Source organism: Macrotis lagotis, chromosome 1 (genome assembly GCF_037893015.1).
Source record: "Macrotis lagotis isolate mMagLag1 chromosome 1, bilby.v1.9.chrom.fasta, whole genome shotgun sequence".
In the NCBI taxonomy this organism is placed as follows: Eukaryota; Metazoa; Chordata; class Mammalia; order Peramelemorphia; family Peramelidae; genus Macrotis; species Macrotis lagotis.
The window spans coordinates 15,883,293-15,910,615 of record NC_133658.1 but is presented as its reverse complement, the minus strand read 5'-3'; the positions used below and the strand labels follow the sequence as shown (position 1 = coordinate 15,910,615).

Below are 27,323 nucleotides of genomic sequence, written 5' to 3'. Positions count from 1 at the left end.
GACATGAAGTAAGTGTGTGATTCTGGCTCAGTCACCCAACCTCTTTCTGCCTCAGCTTCCTCATCTGTATAAAAGAAATAATAGTAATAACACTAATCCTCCATGGGTGTTATAAGGATTAAACGATACAGCATTTGTAAAGCACATTTTAAATGTTCTATAAATCCTAGCTATTATCAAGGGCAGATGAGAGAACAGCCCAATTCTCCTTACTCTCAGCAGAGTGCTTTCTTGATAAACTCCACTTCTCTCCAAACTAAACCAAGTGCCGTGTGCTAAATCCTGGTAATTATACTTTTTGTACTCCCACACTCAGGAGTTTATATCCTGAAAAATATATACACTTATTTGCATTTCCCAAACTTTAACAAGCAGTAATTGAAACAGGCAGCTTCTGCAAGCATTCCAAGAATGTGTCTGGATGAATTATATCCATCTTTTAAGTCAAATGGTGTTTGAACATTTCCCTCCATCTGGGATTGAGTTGGACATCCTATTTAGTTAGGAATCAACTCTGCCCAAACATCACTGGGCCTATTGTGCCCATTTAGTAGGAATAGCAGCATGGGAAAGATTCTCTTCCCTAGAATAGGGATACCATACATTATTTTACTTACAACAGAAGGTCAGATTCAGTAATGGAGTTTTCAAGTTAATGTTTCCTCATTCACAGATTCCAGAGTTCCCTCTTTGTAGATATTTTTCTTCAAATCACAATCACACATTTTCTGTCCTCCACTTATTATTTTAATTTGCTTTCTGAACTATTTTTGTTTGTATTCTCAAATATAGAAGATATACTATCATTTTTAGAAGTGACGCAGCTGTATTCAATGCATTCATTCAATCAATCAGCACTTATTAAAACCTTACTAGATGCCAGACTCTTTGAATAACTTCTGTGCGTGAGTAATGTCTTGAACACTGGGGATACAAAGAAAAAAAACAAAGTCAATGCAGTATAATTTGGAGAGTTGTATAGAATATTAACAAAGGAAAGAGAATTAGAAAAAGGTGCTACCAATCACTGAAAACAATCATTTTTTAAATACCTACTAAGATCTGCTACTAAGATACCAGATTCCAAACTCCATAGTGAGACTATAAAAGTAAAAGTTAAGTATTTCCAACCCTCAAGGAGCTTAGATTTTAATGAAGGGAATACAACTTGTATACACATAAGAGCATCCAAATAAATGCAAGCTACTTTGTTGGGGATGAAAATGGAAATCAAAAATAGAACTTTCAAGAGTGATGTTTGGCCCGAGTCCTGCAAGATAAGTGTGTATGTGTGGTGATGCCTCACAGGGACTGGGAAAGAAGGCATGGTCATCAAATTTGTAGCTAATACTTACTATACTGTCAGTCTCCTAGGTTTATACCAGCATTCTCCGCACTCTATACTCACCTTTCTCTCACAAACTCAATCAGTTTTGGAACCTGACCATTCCTAACCACATCTCTTTAGTTTCTAATCTTTTGTAGCTGGCACATTTGTTAAGAGTTTCATTACCTCCTGACTACATGACTGCAAAGCCTCCAAACTGATCCACAACAATCCATTTCTCACTATTCCTCTTTTCTATATACTGCTATAAAGTAATTTTCTTTAGTCACTCATATGACCAGGTGATTCCTTTACTCAACCAACACTGTTGCTTTTCTTCTTCTCCTGGGATTGAGGAGAAATGTCTCAGTGTAGCTTTTAGAGTTTAGCATAGTCTGGCCTCAATCAATCTATCTGGGGTCATTGGATATTACTTGTCTATCCAGATTGGCAACTAGGCAAAATGGACTGCTTCCCGGTTCTTTATTCCAAACGCTTGATTTCCCATTTCTGTGTCTTGGCACGGCCACCTATCATATTTAGAATATATTCTTTTCCTCAGTCTCATAGAGCATTTTTCCTTTTTTTAAAAAGAAACACTTTGGATATAAGCTCCTTTCCATAATCCAACCACCTGCTAGTATCCTTTCAACCAAAATATTTTGAATTTAGCACACACACACACACACACACACACATACACACACTCACACACATTCACATACACAGACACACACACATTGTACTTAAATGTGTGTTTATGTATATAGAGATACATGATTGCTATATTACAAGCCGTTTAATATGGACATATTAGAATTAGCTCACATGTATATTTTGACCAAATTGTATGTACATATATATATATATATATATGTATAGTATATAGTATATGTGTGTGTGTGTTTACTTCCTGATTTGAATGTGAACTCATTATGAATAGATATCGTTTCATTCTTTGTATTTGCTTATATTTCCAGGTCCTTAATAAATGCTTCTCATGAAACACCCTTTCACAATGGAACTTTCAAATAGTTTTCTATAAGAAAGCTTTTACTAGACTAAATTCTCTCTCCTAAAACTCCTCTTATCTCAATTGTGCACATGGTGGATGACTTAATTCTGAGTCAGGGATGTGTCAGAGATGACATTATGCAGCTAATATGTCAGGGATGACATTTTTCAACCCTAAGAAAGTGCATGGCTATAGGGAAAGAATGTCCCAATATTGGGACAACTAGTCGGTGCAGTGGATAAAGCATTGGCCCTCGAGTTAGTGGGACCTGAGTTCAAATCTGATCTCAGACAATTAATAATAATTACCTAGCTGTGTGGCCTTGGGCAAGTCACTTAACCTCATTGCCTTGCAAAAACAAACAAAAATCTCCTAATATATAATTCTAGTTCATTATAAATCAAAAGAAATTATGTAGATTTTTCTTAGAATCTCATGGATTTCAGGGCTTACAGACAATGGGTAGTCCAATGAATAACTGATAAAGAGTTCTTTCCACAATATCCCATCAACTTCTTGTACTCTAGTGGAGGTCTTCTTATTCAGACAATTTGATTTGATAGAGCAAAATTTGACAGAAAGAATGATTTGACAGTTGAAGGCAAATGTGATTTAGAATATAACCTCATTTGTCCAACCTTATAAAGAATAATGGTGGAACATTATGAGTAGAATTATTTCATAGAACAATGAAAAGCAGTGAGAGTTTGATGGGTTTTAGAGTTGGATGGGACCATAGATATCTTCTAGCCCCATCCCCTTATTTTAACAGATGAGGAACTGTAATAGAAAAAAGGTTAAATTGATTTGCCCAAGGTCATACAAGTAGTGAGCAGTGGAATTCATATTCAACCTACGACTGACTACAGATTCAATATTTTTTTTATCTTGTATCAAAAAAAAGAGTGCTACCACTAATGAGATGGATTAATGACTATATGAAAAATATATCAAGTATTGCTATATGTAAAGTACTGTACTAATTGTGGTGGATGTAAATAAACATATATGATGGCCCTCCTCTCAGAATGCTCACATTCTAATGTGGGAAAGAACACAAAATGAAGGAATCAGGTTTTTGTTAAATGAATCAATTCACTTCAACTAATCAAGCTTCATTAGATGCCTATTATATAAAGGACACTGGGGACATTTTGTCAGAAAAAAGAAAACATCTCTTCTGTCTGGGATCATACATTTTTCTGATGTAAATCTTACAGCTCCTTTGTGTAATCCATCCATTCTACTGAAGAAGAAGATGAGACTCAGAGAATCAAAGTGACTTGTATATGGATAGTTTATGGCCAGGTCATGATTCCAACTCCTGGTCTCTGTCTTCAATTTGAACATTAATATCATTGTTCTATTACTTGCCTTTTAGACAAGTCAAAAATATATATAACCTAACACAAAGTGTTTTAAAGAGAGTAAGAATGCCAATAATTTAGGGGATCAAGAAAGGTCCAGTGTGGGCTGTTGTTCCTATACTGTGCTTTGGAGAAAGTTCAGATTTCTACAAGGCAAGGTGGTGGAGAGAGTAGGCTTTTCAGACATGATATAAAGGAAATACAATGAAGAGAATTATCTGCTATTGAGCAGAGAATTCAATCCATTGTGATCATCCCTTTAACCAGGTTTCATTAATTTTCTGAGATAAGCCCTGAGGTTCTAAAAACCTTAGTCAAAGAAAGTAAAATAACTAATTTAGTTGCAAAGTCTCTTAGCAAGCTAAGCAGATTATTGATATTCTTAAGGGAATTTCTAATTAATGACCTAAAGAAAAGAATATTTAACATCAATAAATCTAACAGGGGTGGCTGGGTGGTGCAGTGGGTAAAGCACCTGCCCTGGAGTCAGGAGTACTTGAGTTCAAATCTGGTCTGAGGAATTTAATAATTACCTAACTGTGTAGCCTTGGGCAAGCCACTTAACCCCATTGCCTTGCAAAAACCTAAAAATAAATAAATAAATAAACAAATAAACAAACAAATAAATAAATCTAGCAATATATACTTCTACTAATAAGTAAGTATGGTATTTTTGATTCTTACATGGGAAACTAGGGGAGTAGAGGAAAGACCTTTTCTCTCTTATTATAAATTCATAAATTTAGTCCACTTGGTAAAAGCATTGTTTAGCAAGATGAGTTCATTTCTAGTATCGGTGTTAGGTAGCATTATTTTCAGATGATTTAGCTTGAGAAAACTCATGAATACAAGGATCAGGTAGATATCAGAGCTGTGGGTGGGGGGTAAGAGCTTATCAACCTAGACTGTGATGGGTGACAGCTTTGACTTCAAGACATTGAACAACATTATTTTTTTGTTTTGCTGCTGAATTAAGCAAATTCATCATGTAGTGACTAATGACATTTATGTAGTGTTTTTTTTTTCTAATTTGCAAGGCCATTGACACACATTATCTCAATTCAGCATAAGTTAAATTCCGAATGAACATAAGATGGTGAAACATTCTAAAGACATTCAGCTGTTCAAGGAAGTTAGACTTTCCAAAGCATAGAATGCTAACCTAGAGAAAGGAGGCACCCTGTTCAGTTTTACTCTCAGAAAATTATTGACCCTCAACAAGTCATTTAACTCTTGTTTGCCTCAGTTTCTTCATCCATGATTTGAGGATTATTGTTGTTGAGTTGTCTAACTTTACATAACCTCATTTGGTGTTTTTGTGATCAAAATTCTGGATTGGTTTGTCACTTTCTTCTCCAGCTCATTTTATAGATGAAGAAACTGAGGTTAACCAGGATTCAGTGACTTTTCCAGGGTCACCCAACAAGTATGTATCTAAGACTGGATTTGAAGTCAGGAAGCTGAATCTGACTCCAGGGCTGACAATTTATCCCCTGCTCCACCTAGCAACTCTAGGGGCAACCTTGTAGCTGACACTCATTAGATAATCTGACTTAATCAAAAATTTCTGATTCTTAGACTTGTCGAATCATGGATGCTGACCCTGTGATTCAGAGAATCTATCAGATCCTTCCATTAATTTTCACTCCCTGTATGACCTTAGCTGGTGAAACAGTGACTAGACCACTGGGAATAGGGTCAGGAATACAGGAGATAAATTCTAGCTTCAAACATGTACCAACTCTAGGTCCTTGGACAAGTCATTTAGCCTCTGTCTTTCTCAGTTTCCTCCAATTTAAGATTGGAATAATGATAGTACCTACCTCTCAGAATTGGAAAGATCTAATGAGATACTATTTTAAAAGGAGTTACAGTACTTAGAACAAACTAGTTTAATAATAATAATAATAATAGTCATGGCCTTTCGTATCTCAACAATCATCAGTTTCCTTATTTGTAAAATGAAAGGGTAAGAGTGGATAGATTTTGAATTTCTAATTCTTAATCTCTAATTCTATATTAGTCGAAGATTGTGATGTCATTTAATCATCTTACTTTTCTCCCCTTTCCTACTATTGAAAGAACCCATTTAGGATAAGCTATGGAGAATTGACATGCTAGGTCGTTACAGCCCCAGGCGTCTCAGTGAAAATCCCCAGGGAATGCTACAGTCTTGTTGCAGAAAGGACATCTGTTTGCAAATCTCTGGGCTTCAGTGTCATTTAGACTTGTTTCCCCTTGAGTAGTTGGAGTTTACCTTTATAAATGGCTTTCTGCCATAATTCCTTCTGAAAGCTCTGGGGTACTTAAGGAGAATCCATCAGGCTAGAAGACCTGAGCCCTATATTCTAATCCTGTCATGGCCTAGTGGTTAGTCTGCAGGCAAGCTGTTTAATTTCTGCCTGTCTCAGTGAGCAGCTAACTCCTTTTTATCTCAGATCCAAACAACTGGAAAGCTCACTCAAAGAGAATTTTCTTTTTCTTTTTTTTAACTGTACTCCACTTTTATGAAGGAGAGAAAAAAACTGGTGGGAAAATTATTGATACAAAAGAAGGTAAATTCATTTCCATCTTCAGGCCAATCAACTTTTTTTCATTCTCTAATGTATATAAGTACCTCTAGCTATTCATGGTAATAGCCAGCTAATCAGAGACACACTCCCTGTCTTTATGGAGACAAGAATCTAGCAGGGAAGTAAGGAATATGAAATATAAAAATAACTATCCTATTATGGGAGAATCAGGAAGATAGTGTCGTCTAGTTACTAAAGAATCAGCCTCCAATGCAGTAAGGTACAGGCTGAGTTACTGCCTCTCTGGATCTCTGTTCTAAGTCCCTTCAACTCTGAGCTCTAGGCTGTTTCTAGAACCATAATTTTTGGAGAAAGTCACCAACTTGTCTCAGTATAAGGTAATTCTTATTTGCAAGTTCCTAAACCAATGAAATCACAGGTTGGAGCCTCATTCTTGTTGAGAGATACTGTTGGATAGTGAATGAAGAGTCAGACCACATATGAGAATGACTAGAAATGGAGCCTACCTCTGCCAAAATAAATCAAGATTTGTGGCATCAGAGCATGAAAGGACCATGGGGGTCACCTAATCCAATCCTCTTCTGTTCTCAGTTGAAGAAATGGATACCTAGAGAACTGAAATGACTTGCCACATAATAAGTGTCAGAGTCAGAATATGGACCACATCCTTTAACTGAAATCAGTCCTCCTTTAACTATTCTAGCCGACATATATATATGAATTGGAACACACATACCTACAGAAACATGAAGTCATAGACCCCATTTCCATCAACAAAACTTTCCAGAGACTGACCAATCTATAGGCTTCTAAAAAATCCTGGTCTTAATTCAATAATTGATTATTAATATATAAGATAAATAGCTATTTTTTCATAATTAAAAAGTCTTAAGTGACAAAAGACAACACAAATAAGGGGACAAATAATTTTGCCAAAATCCCTGAGGACCTTTCCCTATCAAAGTGATTCTTTGTTTTTAAGGTTTGTACAAGGCAAATGGGGTTAAGTGGCTTGCCCAAGGCCACACAGCTAGGTCATTATTAAGTGTCTGAGAACTCAGGTCCTCCTGACTCCAGGGCTGGTGCTCTATCCACTGAGCAACCAAGCTACCCCCAATTCTTTTTTTTTTAACTAAAAAAAATTCACTGAGGCATGGTCTCAGTCAAAATTGAGTTTTGTTAAGGACCTTTGCTTAAAAGACCAAGGTCTCTCAAAGTATCTGGACGTCTCCAGACTTTGTTTTGCCTCTGAACAGAGATGACTAGGGAGGAGCAAGTAAGCCTGGTTCCTTTGCCCTGCTCTCTTCCACGTAAATCCAATTCTTTTTCATGTCATGGCATCACTTTCCTGATGACATGGCCCTCTCTGAGAACAAAGGACAAACAAGAGCAAAAACAGCAACCAAAGAACAATGGGAAATAATCTCAAGTAGAAGGGGAACAGAAATCTTGGAGAACACGTGATTCAAGTTGAGTTTTGAAAGAAGCCAAGGAAAGAAGGAGTCAGAGATGTATGGGAAAGACAGGCTTGATAGTCACTGGTAACTATGGAGTCTAGAGAGGGACTGTCATGTGAGGAGGATCAAGGAAGTCAACATCACTAGTTTGAAGAAAAGTTAAGGGCGTTGGGGGATAAGTGGGAAAGATCCAGCTTGTGAAGGGTGTTAAAACACAAACAGAGCCTTTTACATTTGATCTTTTTTTTTTTTTTGCAAGGCAAGTGAGGTTAAATGGCTTGCCCAAGGCCACACAGCTAGGTAATTGTTAAGTGTCTGAGACCAGATTTGAACCCAGGTACTCCTGACTCCAGGGCCGGTGCTTTATCCACTGCGCCACCGAGCCACCCCTTACATCTGATCCTAAATGTCATCAGGAGCCACGAAAAGTTACCAAGTCGGAGAGCAACAGTGCATTTTAGGAAGATCACTTAGGCAGCTGAGTGGCCAATGGATTGGAGCAGGGAGAGACTTGAGGCAGGGAGAAACTGGAAAGAGACTGTTGGAAAGTCCAGGTCTGAGTTGATGAAGGCTACATGAGGGTAAGTGTTGGATCTTTGACTTAACTAGTGGTCCATCGGTGAATAGTTGGTCATGAGATCCAAGGTTTATAGATGGATCTAGCACCAGTATGGAGCTCATAAGCCATTTCCCTATCCTATTTAATTTTACAGATAAGAAAAGTGAGAGATAAATGGCTTGATGCCCCCCAGGCAATACACACACAGAATCCCATTTTGAATTAAAGAAATATGACACAAAGTTCCCTAAGCACACTGTTCCAGGTGTATTTTATGGCTCTAACCATCTGGGACAGATGTCACTCTCAGCTAGCCAGAAAACTTAACCAGGTGAAAAACAGCTGCTCTTGTCTCTTGACTTGCCAAGTGGGATTACAGAGTATTTGTCCTTTTTTTGGATTTGCCACAAGATGGCACTTGAAATCCACACTATAGGAGGATGCTTGGTTTGGTCAGTCAGAACTACAACTAAGGCGTAGATAGTATTAAGCAGAAATGCTCAAAAACCCAGAATCAATTACTTTGCAAAGGAACAAAACCAGGGGAACTTTGGCATGGTCAAGGAGTGCGATTCTTGCAATCTGTATTTGGACAATTGAAGTGGCTCTCTAGAACCATTGTTTCTAAGGAGTTAGCAAAAGAATTAATATTAGTTATTGGAAATTGGATTATTTAGAACTAAAGTGTAGACACAGAAGGAGATTTTTTTCCTAGAGCCCCTAAGTTCCCAGCTAAAATCTGAGTAGAGTATTCTGGCCAAAGCTCCAAGACCAAGTTCCTGAGTGGTGGGATGAAGATAGGCCATTTCTGGTTGTGGTTCATTGAGGTAGTGTCTCTCATTCACATCATGGGGAACAAAGACATGGAAGTCCAGAAGCAGGGAGTGAGGTAGAATTGATCTCCAGAGAGTGATAGCAGCAACATGCGGACCACCATGGCAAGCAGCATTTGACAGAGGGGAGATGTTCACTTAAAACTGAAATATTCCACTGCCCTATCAGGGAAGACATGGGGAAGCCAACCCCAGGCGGGCAAGAGTACCCACAAAAATAGGAAATAAGTTTTGTGTATCCTCGGAAGAGGAGCAGAGTCCACGTCCCAGATTCCTATAGACACTCTCACCCATGTCCCCAAGGAAGAGTCATTGCTATATATAGAGTTCATGAGTAGGAAGGACATCTCTTCTATGGAAAGCAATTCTCTTCAAGGGAACTTTGGTTAAATACTGGCTTCATGGAGGCAGCTGGGATGTATAGTGGATAGAGCCCTACATCGAGAATCAAGAAGACTTGAGTTCAAATCTAGATACATGATTCAGACCAGGCACTTCATTTCTATCTGTCTCAGCTTCTTTTGTAAAGTAATAGAAGCTAATTCTCAGGGTTGTTTTCAGGATCCCATGTGATACTATTTGCAAAAGGATTAGTGCATTAGCTGGCACAGAATAAATGCTTCCTCCCTTTCCCTGCTTCTTCTCCCCTTGGCTGATCCCAGTTTAAATCCATGAGCAGGATTTTTCAGTTTTCTCCAACTTAAAATAAAATGAATTTCTCATGGAAGCGATCCTTATATTTTTTCCTGAGAGGCGTCCTGGAACTTTTTCTATGAGATGATAGACTAGAGATGGTTGAGCTTGTTTTCTTCTTTTTAATAATTGTATTCCAGAACAGAAAAAGGTCAGGACCAGCAAGGGAATTGATCTACCAGATCTCTAACTATAGTATAAAGCAGCCGTCATCAGCACTGCCTGGTACTGGCCAAGAAATAGAGTAATGGATCAGTGGATTAGGATAGGTTCAAAAGAAACTGCAGTAAATGACAATCTGCTGTTGGACAAACCCAAAGACTTCCAGGATAAGAACTCACTATTTGACAAAAGTTGTTGGGAAAACTGGAAAATAGTATGAAAAAAACCACTAGGAATAGAGCCACATCACACATCCTCTAGCAAAAGAAGGTCAAAATGGGTACAGGATTTCACCATCAAAGGTGACACCCTCGATAAATGAATAGAATACAAAATACTCTCTCTCAGATCTGTGGAAAGGTGAGATATTTATGACCAAACAAGAAAAAGGGTACAATATAAATTAAAACATGAATGATGTTGGCTACATTAAATTGAAAAGTTTTTGCATTAATAAAATCAATGCTGCCAAAATTAGAAGGAAAACAGAAAGCTGGGAAACAATGTTCACAACTAGGAGTTCTGATAAAGGTCTCATTTCTAAAATATATGGAGAAGTGCATCAGATTTACAAGTCATTATCCAAATGATAAATGGTCAAAGGATATGAATAGACAGCTTTCAAATTAAAACTATATATAATCACATGAAAAAAGACTCCAAATCATTATTGATTAGAGAAATGCACATTAAAACTCTGAGATATCACCTCACACCTATCAGAATGGCTAAGATGACAAAAAGGGCAAATGATCAATGATAGAAAGATTGTGGGAGGAATGGGACTTTAATGCATTGCTGGTGGAATTGTGAGCTGATTCAAACCTTCTGGAGCACAATATGGAAGTGTGCCCAAAGAGCAATAAAACTGTTCATACCTTTTGACAAATTCTAGACAGGTTGCAAAATATTCATAGCAACTATTTTTGTATTGGCAAATAATTAGAAATTGAGGGGATATCCTTCAATTGGAGAATGGCTAAATAAGTTATGATATATGAATATTATAGAATACTATTCTTCTAAAAGAAACCATAAATGGTTGGACTCTAGAGAAGTATGGAGTGAAATGCAGGATCTGATGCTGAGCAAAGAGAGCAGAAGGAAAAGAAAATTCTACACATTAACAACAGCATTATGAGATGATCAGCCTTAATGGAAGCAGCTTCTCTCAGTAGTTCAAAGCTAGGATAACCATATTAGATCTCCTAGGAACAAAGATTTCCCCATCCAGAGAAAGAAAAACAAAACAAAACAAAAAGCCCTTCAGAATCTAATAAACTCTATATTAAATTTTATTATTCATTTATTTATCTATCTATCCATCTATTCATTCATTTATGTATTCATTCATCTATTTATCTGTCTATCATCTATGTATTTCTTTGTTTGCTTGCTTATTTATTAATTTACTTATTTATCCATTCATTTATTCATTCATTCATTCATTTATTTTTATTTACTTATTTACTTATTTATTTATTTACTTACTTATTCATTCATTTATTTATTTATTCGTTTATTTGCAAGACAATGGGGTTAAGCGGCTTGCCCAAAGCCACACAGCTAGGTAATTATTAAGTGTCTGAGGCTGGATTTGAACTCAGGTACTCCTGACTCCAGGGCCGAGGCTCTACCCACTGTACTACCTAGGCTCCCCTCTATTCACTTTGAAAAAAAGATATCCCTTATATATTTCTTTCCCTTAATTCTAATTCCTTATATTTAAAATGACTCATCTGTAAACATATTTAATACAAATGTATATGTACAATATTAACCTGACTGTTGCTGAGGGCAGGGTTTTGCGATGGGAGGGTGGAAGGAAATTTTATAACTTAAAAATATACATTTGCTACAGATGAATGTTGAAACAATTTGATAACATATATTTGAAAAATAACATATCAATTAAAATAATTGTAGTTCAATATACTAGTTTTATTTTGTAAGTCTAGGTATTTTTTGCATTCAAAATGCATGATTTTCTTAGAACAGCTCCAAAGATTTCACCAGGCTGTCCAATGGGTTCAAATCACCAAAATGCATAAAAATCACTTATTCTAGAGCTATAAAAATAATGCAAGAGATGTTGTGTATCTCAGACTTCAATCGAATTCATGATGCAAAGGGTAGATAGTCACTTGTTATCTCTATTGTAAATGAGGTTTTTGGTCAAATGAGGGCTTGGCCACAGTGACTTTGAAGTCTCTTCCAAATAAAACATTCTGTGATTATAATTCTGATAGCAGCCAAGACATTATTCTTTTTCAAAATTCTTAGAAAACTTTGTTTGCATTCTATAGATTCAAGACAAAAATCAAGTAACATATTATTCCTAACTCTAATGTCTTTCTAGGTCTTCTAAGGTTCCATTCAATTCTGAATATTTGATTCTCTTGTGTTCAGTTTGCAGATAAAGAATAAGAGGCCCCCAGAAATCATTACTTCTTCCAGATCACACAAGTAATAGCAGAATCAAAACTAGAACCCAGCTCTCTTCTCTCAATTCCAGCCATCATAGTATTACTAATCTGAATTAAATTTTTTTTTATCTTTAACATAGTTTATAAGTAAGATGTCTTGGAATAATCAGAAAATCATATGGACCATTTTATTAAAATCTTAATGTTGTTTTTTTTCTGTTGCTTTAGTCAAGTCCATAAGTCTTTTGAGGCTGTTTGGTTTTTTTTTTTTTGGTAATAAATTGGAGAAATTTACCATTTCCTTCTCTAGGTCACTTTACAAATGAGGAAACTGAAGCAAATAGGGTTAAAGAATTTACCCAGGATTGCATAATTCCCAACTGTCTGAGGCTGGATTTGAATTCAGATCTGCCTGACTCTAGGTCTCCCTCTCTATCCTCTGTACCCCTTAGCTGTTCCCAATCAAAATAAGCTTAATTTTAAAGGAAAAAAACTGATTCAGAGACATGTCTAGTGTTTTTTTTTTTTAATTTAACTTTAAGGTTAATTTTTTTTTTCCCACAAGGATCATATGTGTTTGCAGGGGAAAAAAAAGTATTAATATTTCTATTTCCTAGAAAAGGTAACTAAGATTCACAATGATCAAGTAACATTTTCAGTGTCCAAAAGCTGGCACATTTCAGAATCTTGGTTACTTTGGGTTCTTTGTCTCAAGTACCAGTGTACTACCCAGTCAATGTTACATGTTCTTACAACAAAGGGAGCCAAGTATAATTGGAGATAGAACAGAAATAGAAATGTATTTCTATGACAATTTAGCAGGAATGAGACCTATTGGAATTAGAAGTCCAAAACAAGGACTTTTGAAGTCCATCCCTAAATCATTCACAAAGATTACTTGGCTACCAAACCTTGCTATGAGCCTCTGAAGGGAATCCAGAGAGTAGCTTAAGGCAGTATTTGTATTCATTAGTTATATTATTATAATCTAGTTAGGACTATACTCTTCTGAAAGTCCAGAAACTCTTTATTTGTATTCTAATAGCTTTGATGAGTGGGGATCAGATTTGGAGGCAGGACTTTCCATGTGAGGACTTCCCTTATGGCTGTTGCTGTATTTCAGTACAGAAGAAGGTTATACTATGATCCACAGAAGAAATCATTCCTCAGGTCAATGAATATGTTTCTCAACTTTTTTCTTTCTACTAGACATGTCCCTAAACAGGCTAGGAAACACAAAATGATACCTAGGGTAGAAATGAAGGTTACTCTCTTGCACCCTATTTTGGTTGTTTGGTTTGTTTCTTGTCCTTCATAATTGAAGAAAATGAAAGCAACATCACTTTGTCAGAGAACAAGTTGCCGTGTGTCTGATCAGTGCAATATGAACTTGGAATGCTCTACACCAAGTCAGGCACAAATGGTCCATGTGACCACCTGGGATGGGCTCTCTAAACTTAGCACATTGAATTTGAACTGCTACCATTCTGCCTTGTTCTTAAAATACAACACCCTCTTAGATGAGGGCATGCCATACTGGGTGTTCCCAGGTCGGTGCACAATGAATTCCAAGGTTCTGAAGAGAGAGTTTGAGAGTATCCTTGTATCATTTATACATTCTCTATGAGAATTGGGTGAGAGGTAATGTAATTCCATGAAACAAATACCAGAATTGAAGTGAGAATGACAGAATCATAGAATTAGCGGAATCGGAACTTTTTAGAAGAAACTTAAGGAAAATAGGGAAAGGGGAAAAATATTAGTCACCTATGTTAAGCACTTTGCAAACACTCATTTGATCCTTCCAACCAAACTGTGATGTAGGTATTATTCTAATCTCCATTTTGCAGTTGACGAAATTAACACTATGGGATTTGCCTAGGTTGCAAAACTAGGAAATGTGAAGCCACATTTGAAGTCATTCAAGTCTTTCTAATTCTAGATCCTGTGTCCCATCCATTGTTCCACCTTCCTGACTAGTCTGGCCTATTTAGTACAATTATAGTGTATCTAACAAATGATCATACAGGTTCCATTTGAAGAGATACAGGAATTGGAAATCCTTCAACTTATATAAGAAACCATTCCATTTCCATGCATCTCTCTTCCCCCCAATCCCCCCCTTTCTCTCTCTCTCTCTCTCTCTCTCTCTCTCTCTCTCTCTCTCTCTCTCTCTCTCTCTCTCTCTCTCATATTTTTTGCTTTTCTAAGTACATGCAATGATAGTTTCTACCAATCATTTTTTGCAAGGTTTTGAGTTTTACAATTTTTCTCCCTCCTTCTCTTCTCCCCCCCCCCCCCAAACAGAAGGCAATCTGATATAGGCTTCACATTTGCAACCATGATAACCAGAGACTGAAACTGAATGTCTTTTGAGAGAAGAAACAGACCCAAAAGCAAGAAAGAAAACATTAGAGATAACAAAATTCCATAACACATAATTTTTAAAAATTGAAGATAATAAGCTTTTATCTTCATTTAAACTCCACACTTCCTTTTCTCATGGATGACATTCTCCATCAAAAGTCCCTTAAAATTGTCCCTGATTATTGCATTCATGGAATGAACAGGTCCATCAGGTTTATCATTACCCCATGTTGTTGTTAGTAGATATAATGTTCTTCTGGTTGTATGCATCTCACTCAGCATCAGTTCCTGCAAATCTTTCCAGATTTTTCTGAAATCCTGTCCCTTATAATTTCTTTAATTTTTTTTAATTTATTTTAGGCAATGGGGTTAAGTGACTTACCCAAGGTCACACATCTAGGTAATTATTAAGTGTCTGAGGATGGATTTAAAATCAGATCCTCCTCACTCCAGGGCCAGTGTTCTATCCACTATTCCATCCAGCTGCCCCTCCTTATGATTTCTTATAGAACAATAGTGTTCCATCAAATTCATATACCACAATTTGTTCAGCCATTCTCCACTTGATGCATCCAGCACATTTCTCTAACAACAACTTTAATTTTGCTAATTTTCAGCTTCAGGACTCGTGATTGACTCTTGCTGCAAACACATGAGCTGTGTGACTCTGTGCAAATGATTTAATCTCTCTGGGCTTTTATTTTTTCATTTTTAAAATGAAAGTGATGACAACTATAGTATTTACCCCACAGGATTGTCATGAACCTCAGGGCAAAGGATGGGGATAAAGCACTCTGCAAACTTGAGGGCACAATATGAATGTCTAGCCACTGTTATGAACAGTTTAGAGAATTGTGAAGATTTAAAGAAATAGGAGAAACTGAAGAGAGAGTGACATAATGGCTATTTTTTAAGTATATGAAGACCTATTATATGGAACTTCTCTGCTTGGCCTCTGAGGGCAGAAATAGGGGCAAACATTCAAACTCATATCATAGAATAGAAAGATCATGACTTTGACATCCATGGACCTGTAGTAGGTCCGACCACTGATATATCTAAGTGTTTTACTAACACTAAAATATCAGGTGGTTGCTGCCTATTGCTACTATTTGTATGACACTGAGTCAGTAGAGTTAGAGAACCTGATTTCAAAGTCTGATTCCTCCATTTAGCATCTTTGATCTTCTGTTTTGTTTGTTTTGTTTAGCTTAGTCATTTTCAGTCCTGTTTGAATTTTTGTTCTCTTTGTGAATTTAGAGTGGTTTCTTTCTCTACCTCATGAGGAAACTGAAGAAACAGGGTAAAGTGACTTGCCTAGGTCACCCAGATAGCAATTGTCTGAGGTCAGGAAGTCTCATCAAAAAAGCAAATAAATAAAACAACAACAGTTATTTAAGGTGGGGAGTGAATTTGAAGTCCCATTCCTAATCAGAATCTGTGATTCTAAGTTACTCGGTATCCAGAGACTTCACTTTCTTTAAATATAATGTGAGGGAGCCAAGATGATGGAAAGAAGCCAGGAAGTTTCCTAAACTTTTCCTAGTTTCCCTTGGAAACAATGTTAAATCAAGACATGAAAAGAATTTTGGAGTGACAGAATCCACAAAAAGACAGTGAAAACAATTTTCAGTCCAAGATTATTGGGTAGGTCTATCATACTTGGGTAAAAGGGGACAGAGTCCAGCACAAGTGGTGTCCAGGGAAGCCAACAAGAGTCTCTTAACCACATCATAGCACAATAACTGAGACCCTATTATTTTGGCTCCAAAGGCAGATGCCACAGTAAAATACTTAGAAAAACCTTCAGTTCCAGCATAGCTGGTAAACTCCCTGCCCTAGAACCCAGGGAACAATAGGCATGGCTAAGGCCATGTCATACAGATCACCAACCCCAGAGACCTTGACACAAAAAGTCAATAACCAGACCAGACTGACCAGTGCAAGAAGCTTGGGACAGTATGCCCTGTACCTCAAGAGTAAAACTCAACTTTATTTTTTTTTTAGGTTTTTGCAAGGTAAATGGGGTTAAGTGACTTACACAAGGCCACACAGCTAGGTAATTATTAAGTGTCTTAGGTCAGATTTGAACTCAAGTACTCCTGGGCCAGTGCTCTATCCACTGGACCAACTAGCCTCCCCTAAAACTCAACTTTTAAAAAAATGAGCAAAAATCAAAAGAGAAACCTCCCCATGGAAAGTTACTATTAGTACAGGGAAGATCAAAATGCCAACTCAGAAGGGAACAACAATGTTAAAATGTCCACATTGATCTCAGACTCAAAACATTTTCTTATAAGAGCTCAAAAGATTTTTAAAATGAAATAAGAGTGGTAGAAGCAAAATTTGGAAAAGCATTGGAAAGAAAGCTCCAAAGTTGCATGAAGGAAAAAAAAAATCCTTAAAAATAAAATTGGTCAAATGGAAAAAAGTCTACTTTAAAAAACAGAAACAGAAACAAAAAAAAAAGTTTCTTTAAAAGTAAAACTAACCAAATGAAAAAGAAGGTAGAAAATCTAACTGAAGAGAATAATTCTTTAAAAAATTCAGAATTGGGCAACTGGAAGATAGAGGACATCAAATTTCAGTCAAACAAAATAAAAAAAAATGAAAGAAATAGAATGAAATGTAAAATGCCTCACTGGAAAAAAATAATTGATCTGGAAAATAGATACAGAAGAGATAATTTAAGAATGGTTAGACTACCTGAAAGCCATGATCAAAAAAAGTGCATGGACAGCACCTTTCAAAAAATTTTCAAGGAAAACTGTCCAGATTCCCTTGAAGCAAAGCTCAAAATAGTATTTGAAAAAATACAATGATAATCTCCTGAGAGAGATTCCATTATTAAAACTCTAAAGAATATTTATTTTAGTCAAATTCTAAAATTATTAGGTGAAGGAGAAAATACTATGAGCAGTCAGAAAGAAACAATACAAGATTGGAGGACTTGGGATTTGCTATTCTAGAAGAAAAAGAACTTCTATTACAACCAAGAATCAACTTTCCCTCACATTTGATCATAATCGTCCAAGGGAAAAGATGGTCATTGAATAATATCAGGAACTTATAAACTTTTCTGATGAAATCACCAGAGCTGAAGAGAATGTGCTATTTTAAAATACAAGACTCAAAAGAAACAAAAAAAATTAAACAGGAAACAAAGCAATATGATATTCAACATGATTAAATTGCTCCTACACCTAAATGGGATGATGCTATGTTTAACTCTCGAGAACTGATTCTCTATTAATGCAGTTAGAAGGAGTATACTTAGTCAGAGGGTGTAGGTGTAAATTGATTTTTATATGATGCTATTTAAAACTTAAGGCATAAAAAAGGACATGAAGGAAAGAGTAGTGGAACAGTGGAATGGATTAAGTTAATGAGGCATAGAAGAAAACAACTATAGTAATCTACTATTTGATAAACTCAGACTTCTGCTTTTGGGATAAGAAATATTGGACACAAATTGCTGCGAAACCTGCAAAATAATAGGCCAGAAAATAGGCATAGATTAGCATCAAACCCTATACCAAGATAGGATCAAAATAGGTACATGATATAGACTTATGAAAGGGGATATCATAAGCCAGATATAAGAACAAGTCATTTTTACCTGTCAGGTCTATGGAGAGAAGGAGATTTTACGACCAAAGAAGGGAAAGAGAATGTGATGAAATCCAAAGTGGATAATTTTGATTACACTAAAATGAAAACTTTTGCCATAAATAAAACCAATGAAATCAAGATTAGAAAGAATGCAGAAAGCTGGGATATAGCTTTTTTTTTAGCTAGTGTTTATGATAAAAGCCTCATTTATAAAATAGAGAACTGAGTCAACTTTATATAAGAATCCAAGTCATTTCCCAATTGATAAATGGTCAAAGGATATGAACAGTTAATTTTTAGATGAAGAAATATGAAAGAAACATGATTTAAATCCCTATTCATTAGAGAAATGCAAATTGAAAAGAAACTCTGAAGAACCACCACATACCCATTAAATTGGCCTCTCTGACCAAAAAGAAAACTGATGACTATTGGAAAAAATATAGGGAAATTGAGGCACTGATGCATTGTTATGGAGCTCTCAGCTGATCCAATCATTTTGGAGAGCAATTTGGAACTATGCCCAAAGATCCACTAAATGGTTTTCCTTTTGATTCTGCATCTTAAAGAGATTTTTATAAAAAAAATGGAAAAGGAACAGCCTGCACAAAAGTATGGAGAGCAACTGTTTTGTGGTAGCAAAAAATTGGAAGTTGAGGATATGTCTATCGAAGAGGCATGACCCACAATTCATAGTATAAGGTTGTAATGAAATACTACTTTCCTATAAAAATGAACAGGGAGATTTCAGAAAAACATGCGAAGACTTGTGTGAAATGATACTAAGTGAAGTGAGCAGAACCAGGAGAACATCGCACATAGTAACAGCAACCCTGCAATGCTTAACTATAATCCGCTTGATTCTTCTCAGTCATACAATGATTGTAGACAGTCACATAAGATTCATCATGGAAAATGCTTTCTGTACCTCTGAGTCACAGAATATAAAGAATTAGGGAGTCTGAATGCAGATCAATGCATGCTATTTTGACTCTTTTTGGTGACTTGTCCCTATGGTTCTTTTTTCTTTCACAACATGACTAATATTGAAAATTCCACCTGATTGCACTTACGTAACCTACATTAGATGGCTTGCCTTCTTAGAGAAGGGGCATGGGAAAGAGGGAGGGAGAAAAAAAATGAACTGAATGTGTTAGAAAAAAAGACTGTTGAAAACTAGATTTACTTGGAATGGGAAAAGAAAGTAAATATTTACAGAATAAAACGTGGAGCAACTTGACTTAGAAAGCTTCCATTTCTCAATCTAGAATCTTAAAAAAGCTAATTTAGTTTTGCTACATGAAAATTCTGACTAAGAAATACAGCTATTGTCCTGGAAAAGCTATTGCTGCTGCTACTAAGGTAGGTTTCCTGCTTCCTTGCTCCTGGCTTGGATAATATTTTTAAGGGAAGGCTGGATAAACACTTGGCCAGACATCATTGGAATAGATATATAAAGCTTAAGAGGGACTCAGAAGTCAGTGAGTCTGACCCTGGAATTTTACTTGTGAGGAAATTGAGATATAGAGTTTCAATGACTTCAAAATGCAAGTAAATGTCTGAGGTAAGAATTATGCTCTTCCAGATTTTTCCTTAAGGCTCAATCCACAATTGGAAAGATTCCTATTAATATAAGTGTGGCAAGATGAGATGCCTTCCAAGGTTATTGTCAACTCAAAGAACCATTACTTTGTGATTTGCTCCTATAGGACTAGAAAAAGCTACTCCATTCAATTTGTTGAAAAGCCAAGGATGATTCCTGCCCAAATATAAGGAAGTTTTCCTTTTTCAGTACGATCACTATCAAGAATCTCCCTGTATGGAGTGGAATTGAGTTCCACTATCCTTTCACTAGCAACTTCAAGTCAAAGCAGCTGCCCAGCGGCACAACCATATTGCCTTACATACTTTATTTAATCCTAAACAGATATAGAAATGACCCCTCTTTCCAGCTTCTGAAAGCCATGTCCAGGGTGGGCTTTTTCTACTGAAAAGAATTCCATTTTTCATAAAAAAGAGAGTGTTTAAATTGTCAAGTGAAGTGTATTATTGAAAAAAAAACCCAACCCCCATTTGACTTTCTATGTTGGCAAGCCCTGAATAGCGAATTAGAAGCAAGTTTTCCTCTAATCTTCTGGCAACTTCTATAAGGGCAGAAAGAAATATTTACCATCCCACAGAGAAAAATAAGCAGTGAATAACTTACTGGGAAGCATGTCTGGATGGACATAATCTCCTGGTAACTTTGACAGCCCGGGACCATGGGGGTGAGTGGATGGAATCTCTTACAGATGTGATACAAGTCAATTACATGTCTTCTGTTGAGATTGGCTGGGAGCTTCCAGTGTGCTTGCATCTACCCATTATATTCTTGGGAGAAAAAAAAAGGTCCCACAAACTCTAAACTCTCCTATTGGAAGATCTCATGATTTATTTAAACTTAACGGATTGGAATTCCAGGATAATGTTGTTGGGCACTGAACTGGAATTGGCAATGGAGCTATTTATATAGCAAGGACTTACTCTGTAGCTATTGGATAGCAAGATGCTGGGAACTAGTTTAAACCTTGGAAGAAAAGAAATTGGGTTACAACATTTTAACATAAATGTAATAGGGAAAGAAAGGTGGCTAGGAAAAATAAAAATACACTTAGTTATTAAATCTATTTATGGGAGACCTTAGTAGTGAATTCCATATTTTTTGCTTTTATCATATTAGGAAAAATATTTGGGGAATTTTACAAACAAGAAACAAACATTTACTAAGGGCTTACTATATGGGAGAAACTTCGTTAATTAGAATATGAGTTTCTTGAGAACAGGGACTCTTGTTTTTAGTAGAGCCTATGGTACATCATACACCCATAATAAATTCTTATTTCCTGGCTCACTACAGGCATAGACACAGACACAGATACAGGCACAGTCACAACTGAAAGTGAATCTCCCCTCCAGCTGCTCAATGCAAATTAACTTCATGCTACACCAGTGGTTTCCAACTCAAGTGGAAATATTGGTGTGAATGCATAGTGATTTAGAAAAACCACAAATGAACATTATCTAGGTTTTATTATATATACATACATATATATATATATGAAATGTTACTAAACATTTCTCAATTTTTTATCTGATTGCAGCCACATTCAAGAATTTTGCAGTTCATTATCAGTCTGTGAGTTTGACAACACTTCTCTTAAATATATGGGAAATGGAATATAAAATGGAATTCTAAGCTATCAGTTTCTTTCACCTAGTTTATGTATCCCTTGATGATCTGACCTAGCTAATTGGAACAATGGTTATTTTAGGATCCCTTGGGATATAATACGAAGAATTTATATGAAGGTCTAACTTCCTTCTGAACCCAGTTCATTGACTACTTCCCACAAGAGAACTTCTCTGATCTCTACAGGCATTTATATTTTTTCTACTTTAGGGAGTTGCTTTGTAGATATTTTCCCATTTATTTCTCCTTGCTTAGCATGAATTCCTTTAGCATAATGGAAGTTCTCAGAGGGCAGAGAATATTTGTTTTTTTATCTTCATACCTTTATGGATTAATTTAGCCCCTAACATATAATAGGTATCTGAAAAGTGTCTGTGAATTTGAGTGAACGTACTATCTAAATGTTCAGTTCTCAGCAAGTTGCCTGGTTCTTTGTTTAATACATGCTTATTTATTTATTGATTGATCATCTGGGATTCAAGACATGCCTCTGACCCATAGAGATTTTTGACTGGGCAAGACATTCAGTGCCCTAGGAAAGTTTATAAGACACTAAGTAGAATATAATTTGGCTATCTATACATTATCATCATTTTATCATCATCATCTTCATCTTTACCATCAACATCATGATGTAGTGATTTAAGGTTTCCAAGTCACTTTAAAAATTCTATCTCATATCTGTCTTTTACTAAGGCATGGGGTAGCTGCTACATCATTTGTCACATCACTTTTCTTTTAGGCATCTCTCCTGCTTTTGATATGGTGAGCATTGTTACAGGATATTCTGGAATAACTGAGAGTCATCCTCTGGCTATACCTAGTGTTATAACCCTCTTTTCTTTTTTAAACGAAGTAGAAAAAAGAATGATTTTGTTGACATTTTGATCCAACTGATATCCTAAGACATCCCAGATAAGAAATAAATCCATTTCAGATTTCTTGCAAAGGGACATGATATCCTCTGAACCAGAGAAGGCTTAATTAATAATAAAATGAAAATTTTCTGCTTTTCCTACTCTTAAACTCACTAAAGTGGAAGATAGTTCTTCCAGGAGAGAGATAAACAGAGACAGACACAAAGTCTTGGAACAAGTGACTCAGGGGATCCAAACTGAACATTTGGTTCCACATCTGAACTGTAGATCTGTATTTTTCCTTATTCTTTTTTTTTAATGTGCCTTGCTGCTAATATGTTTGATTTTCTACTACCAGGCGCTTGTGACTCTTTGGAGTTTTATTTTCAATTTCAGTCATAATATATGCTATACCTGACTCTCAAAGCCCCTTGCTTTCTCCTTTATTTTAGACAAAAAATAATAGACTAAGTAATAATAATAATGATAAATAGAATAACCTATATTATTCATTCATAATTTGGAAATTGGAGTAGGAGAAGGAAAATCCTTGGAAATGTATGCAGCATTAATGATAGAGATTTAAAACTTTAGATTTTTGACCAATGTAAGAAATGATCAAGTATACCACAGTAATAATTGACTTTAATTTCTGTAGTCATTCAAGGTCAATGCAAAACATTTTCTCATAATATCTTATGAAATAAGTTGACAGCCTTATGTCTGGAAGAGACCTGAGAGGTCATCTAGAGCAATTTATTCATATTTCAAAAGAAGTAACTGAGAATCAGAGGGAGAAAGATTATAACTTGCTCAAGGGCATCCAGTTTATTGACATATCTGGGGTTTTAGCCTAGGTTTATAAGATGATAGAATTAAAGCTAAGTTATACATTAGAGACCATCTAGTATGACTTCCCCCGATTTTACAAGAGAGGAAGTTGAGGCCCAGAAAGGATAGTCATTTACCAAAGGTCACATAAATTAAAGTGGTTAAACTAAGATTAGAATTCAAGATTCTCTGACTATGAAAACAACAGCCTTACCACTATGCAATACTTTGATTAAAAATCTTTTACTCTTCAGATGTACCATATACCCTTCAGGTACCTGGGATTAGTCCTGGAAATGTTTTCTCTAAAATGAAAAAAGGCATTTCTACAATCAGAAAGACATGATAGAGTAGGGATTCTGGAGTTTTCTGCCACTTTTGAATTTGTAGATCATGCCAAAAGGAAAAGTCAGTGAATAAAGTGGTTAAGTATTATTGTCCTCACTTTCAGATGAACAAACAGAGGGTCACTACGTCTTTCCATGTGAACACATCATCATTTTTCACAGCATTGAATTTCCTGATTGTGGGAAGATAACAACTTCTCTGAATTTCATTTTCTCTCCAAAACAGGGGTACTATATTTGAGATATACTCTCTAATAAAAAGAATTTCAAAGCAGTTGCCTTTCTGATTAGTAAGAGAATTTCTGACTTTTTTCAAATGATGTCATAGATCTTATTTAAAAAGAAAATACCTTCTTCATATAGGTATTATGAGAAAATAACTTTTGCAATCTACAAACTTCTTTAACTAAATGCATTAATTAGTCCTGTAGCTTTGGTCCATACTATGCCCCTTTTCTATGGGTTCAAGGTTCAACTTCCCTGTTGTTTAAAGAGTGGAAATTCCCCTCCACTGGTCTTAAGACACTGAATTGGCAGAAATAAATCAGGATTTTACATATGGAGAAAAATATTCAGAAACATTATTATCTATACAGTCATTTATTCTCAAGCATATCCCAGGCCACTTCAGTGACTACTTCATTGGTCTTCCTTCCTTCATTATCTCCCTTTTCCTACTGATATCTGCACAGCTGACAAAGAGATATTCCTCAACCACAGGGTTAATGGTGTCATTTCAGTTATTTCCAATCATGTTGGATTCGTCATGACCTCATTTGCAGTTTTCTTCACAAAAATATTGGTTTACCCATTTTCCAGTTCATTTTACAGATAAAAAAAACAACTGAAGAAAACAAGATTAAATGACTTGTCCAGGGTCAGCCAGCTTAAATATCTAAGACCTGATTTGAATTCAGGAAGATAAGTCCTTTTGCTAGCTATCATAACTATGTCACTACCCTGACCAAACAAACTTTCTGTGACTCACAGTTCCTTCTAGCACAAAATGATAATTGCTGAATGACAGAAAGACTGACCCTTCCTTCCAGAATCATTTCATGACCTGCCCAAAACTGCACCCTACCTGATTTCCTTGATCATCTTCATGTATGACATGCCTTTTCTCCTCTCCCATACCTTTCATTGGCTCTCTCTCTTCCCTAGAATGAATCTATCTCCTCTTCTCCTTTGCTTCTTGAGATCCTTAAATTCCTTCAAGTTAAATTCTAATGTAATATTCTTCAATGTTTCCTTACTGAATTTCACCAATGTTATCAGTGTTTACCTCAATGAATCAAAAATAATCCAAATTCTTCATATATATATATATATATATATATATATATATATATATATATATATATATGTATAATACACAATAAATTCCAAATGCATACAAAAGTATTTGGTATTTGTCTGCATATTACCTTCACCTGGTGAAGGCAGGCAGGTGATGAAATGGATAATGCAACAGCCCTAGAAGCAGGAAGACTTGAGTTCAAATTTGATCTCAGATATTAGTTACTAGCTGTGTGACCTTGGGCAAGTCACTTAACCCTCACTGCCTCTAATCCAGGTCCATCTCCGATCATCCTGATCCACATCTGCCTACTGAACCCAGATGATTCTGGAGGAGAAAGTGAAGCTGGGATCTTAGCACAGCTCCTCCCCTTTACTGAAATTCAATTGAGTATTATGTCATGGTATCACCTCCCTATTGTCATGGTTACCATGTGATGACCATAAGGGATGAAAGCAGGAAATGGCTTTCTCTGGAACAAAGGATCCAGGTTCCAACCCAGTTATGTAATAACTCTGTAACCTTTTGTGAATCACTTGAGCTCTTTGAGCACTATTTACTCCTCTGTAAAATACTGAGGTAGGACTTCATTATAGAAGCGATCACTTTACAATTCAAAAACTATGAAAACATTGATTTTTTTAACAGCTTACCAAACTTGATCTTTTAACTGTCCTTTGAGATGCATCTCCAAATCTTACGGATAATCAAAATAATCTAATTCCCAGAATTACGATAGGCACCAAGGAAACTGGAAGTTGGCAAAGTCTGTCCTTTTTGCTTTTCCTAGCTTCTCATTCTGGACTCTGCCTCATTTCAGCAATCCCCTTTAGCTAAAGTAATTGGGTGTCAGGACTTCAATCTTCCCAGGGAGCATTTACATTTTAAAAGGAGGCTGACCTACTGAGGTCCAAGCTAACACAAAGGAGAGAATCTTAGGTGCGGCAGTAGACTTATTTCCTAAGCACAACAACTAATATTCTTTTTTTTTTCCTTTAAGGGAAGCATAGGCTTCTCCATATTGAAACATTCTTCTTGTTCCTATCTCTCAGGGACAGTGAGTTTCATTTCTTAAATGAACAGAAAAATCAGAAAAAAATACATTATCTTTTATATGAAAGCTATAACTTTGAAACGCCAAAGTAGTAGGAAATGGGGGGACCAGGTAGGTTCCAACAGTATCCAATGCATTAAACTGCATTTAAAGAAAATTTTACCTATTCTACCAGAAAGTTTTGATGCAAAGTAGAATTTAAATCAAATTCTTATATCACATGCAAGTAGTGGATAGGAAGTAGTCAAGTGTTTTTTGCTTCACGAGGGGAAAAAGGTAAGTTTTCCTACCTATTAAATATGTAAATATTAAATATCACCCAAGAGAGAATCTCTGAAAAACAAAAGAGACTCTGTCTATACTAAGATACTTCTTCCAATTTCATTTTTTCCTCTATTAAACTAACTTGGACATAATTTTCCCCTTTACCATTAAAACTGCTTCTCACAGCTAACTTTTAATTATAACTTTTTTCCTCCTAAAACTGATGATTGACCCTAATAGAATACATGACTGACTTTTCAACTCCTCTGCTTTAGTGTGGTTCATTGCAGCAGACGTCTTAGAGTAGCAGATGGATGAAATCCTAGGTGTAGCAGAGGTGTGAAACCCTTGAATGCGATACTGCCATCATGCATTAAGTGGCACCAATCCGTTTATCATTTTAAGCATATAGACTGGTAATTGAATAGCTAGAACAAGAAATAAAATAGTCTAATTTAAATATTAGTACCACTGAATATTTTTCTAGGGTTTCATGGTGCTTGGGCTCCTTATCAATGCTACGTAGCCCACAGGAAAAAAAAAAACAATCCAATATTTTGTGGTAGCCGATTATTTCTTTTCTCCTTCTTGTAGTTATTTTATTGCCATAAATCTATGTTTATTCTCATCTTATAATATGGCTGTAATTTTTCTATTTTTTCTCATTGTGTTCTCCTGGATTTTTTCTAGTGTCCCAGTCTCCTTACTTTCTTGGTTGCAATAATTTGTAAAGATAAAATTTTAAATGCTTTGAATCATGATGATACAGATACAAGAACCAGAATTAAATTCATACCACTTTTTTTTAATACTTTAAGATTGATATCTGGTCGAATACAAAATGTGTATTCAAACCAGTAAACGAATATGAATGTTTTACTCAATTTTCTTTTTTTTTTTCTCTCAGGATGATTTAGCTCATTCATCCTATCCATACCTTTATTTCACATCTATTCTTTTGTAAAATTTTATTTATTTAAGGCAATGGGTTAAGTGACTTGCACAAAGTCAAACAGCTAGGCAACTCTTAAGTGTTTCAGGTCAAATTTGAACTCAGGAACTCCTGACTCCAGAGCCAGTACTCTATCC

The 27,323-nt window shown here is 35.9% G+C and overlaps 1 long non-coding RNA gene across 1 annotated transcript in view; it reads right to left on the bottom strand.

The window, feature by feature from the left end:
* Window positions 1-861: 861 nt before the first annotated feature.
* LOC141512719 (uncharacterized) overlaps window positions 862-27,323 on the bottom strand; it is a 91,203-nt gene continuing 64,741 nt past the window's right edge. The window contains exon 4 of the long non-coding RNA XR_012475584.1: window positions 862-924. This is a non-coding gene — a long non-coding RNA (uncharacterized LOC141512719). The remainder of the gene's footprint in view (window positions 925-27,323) is intronic.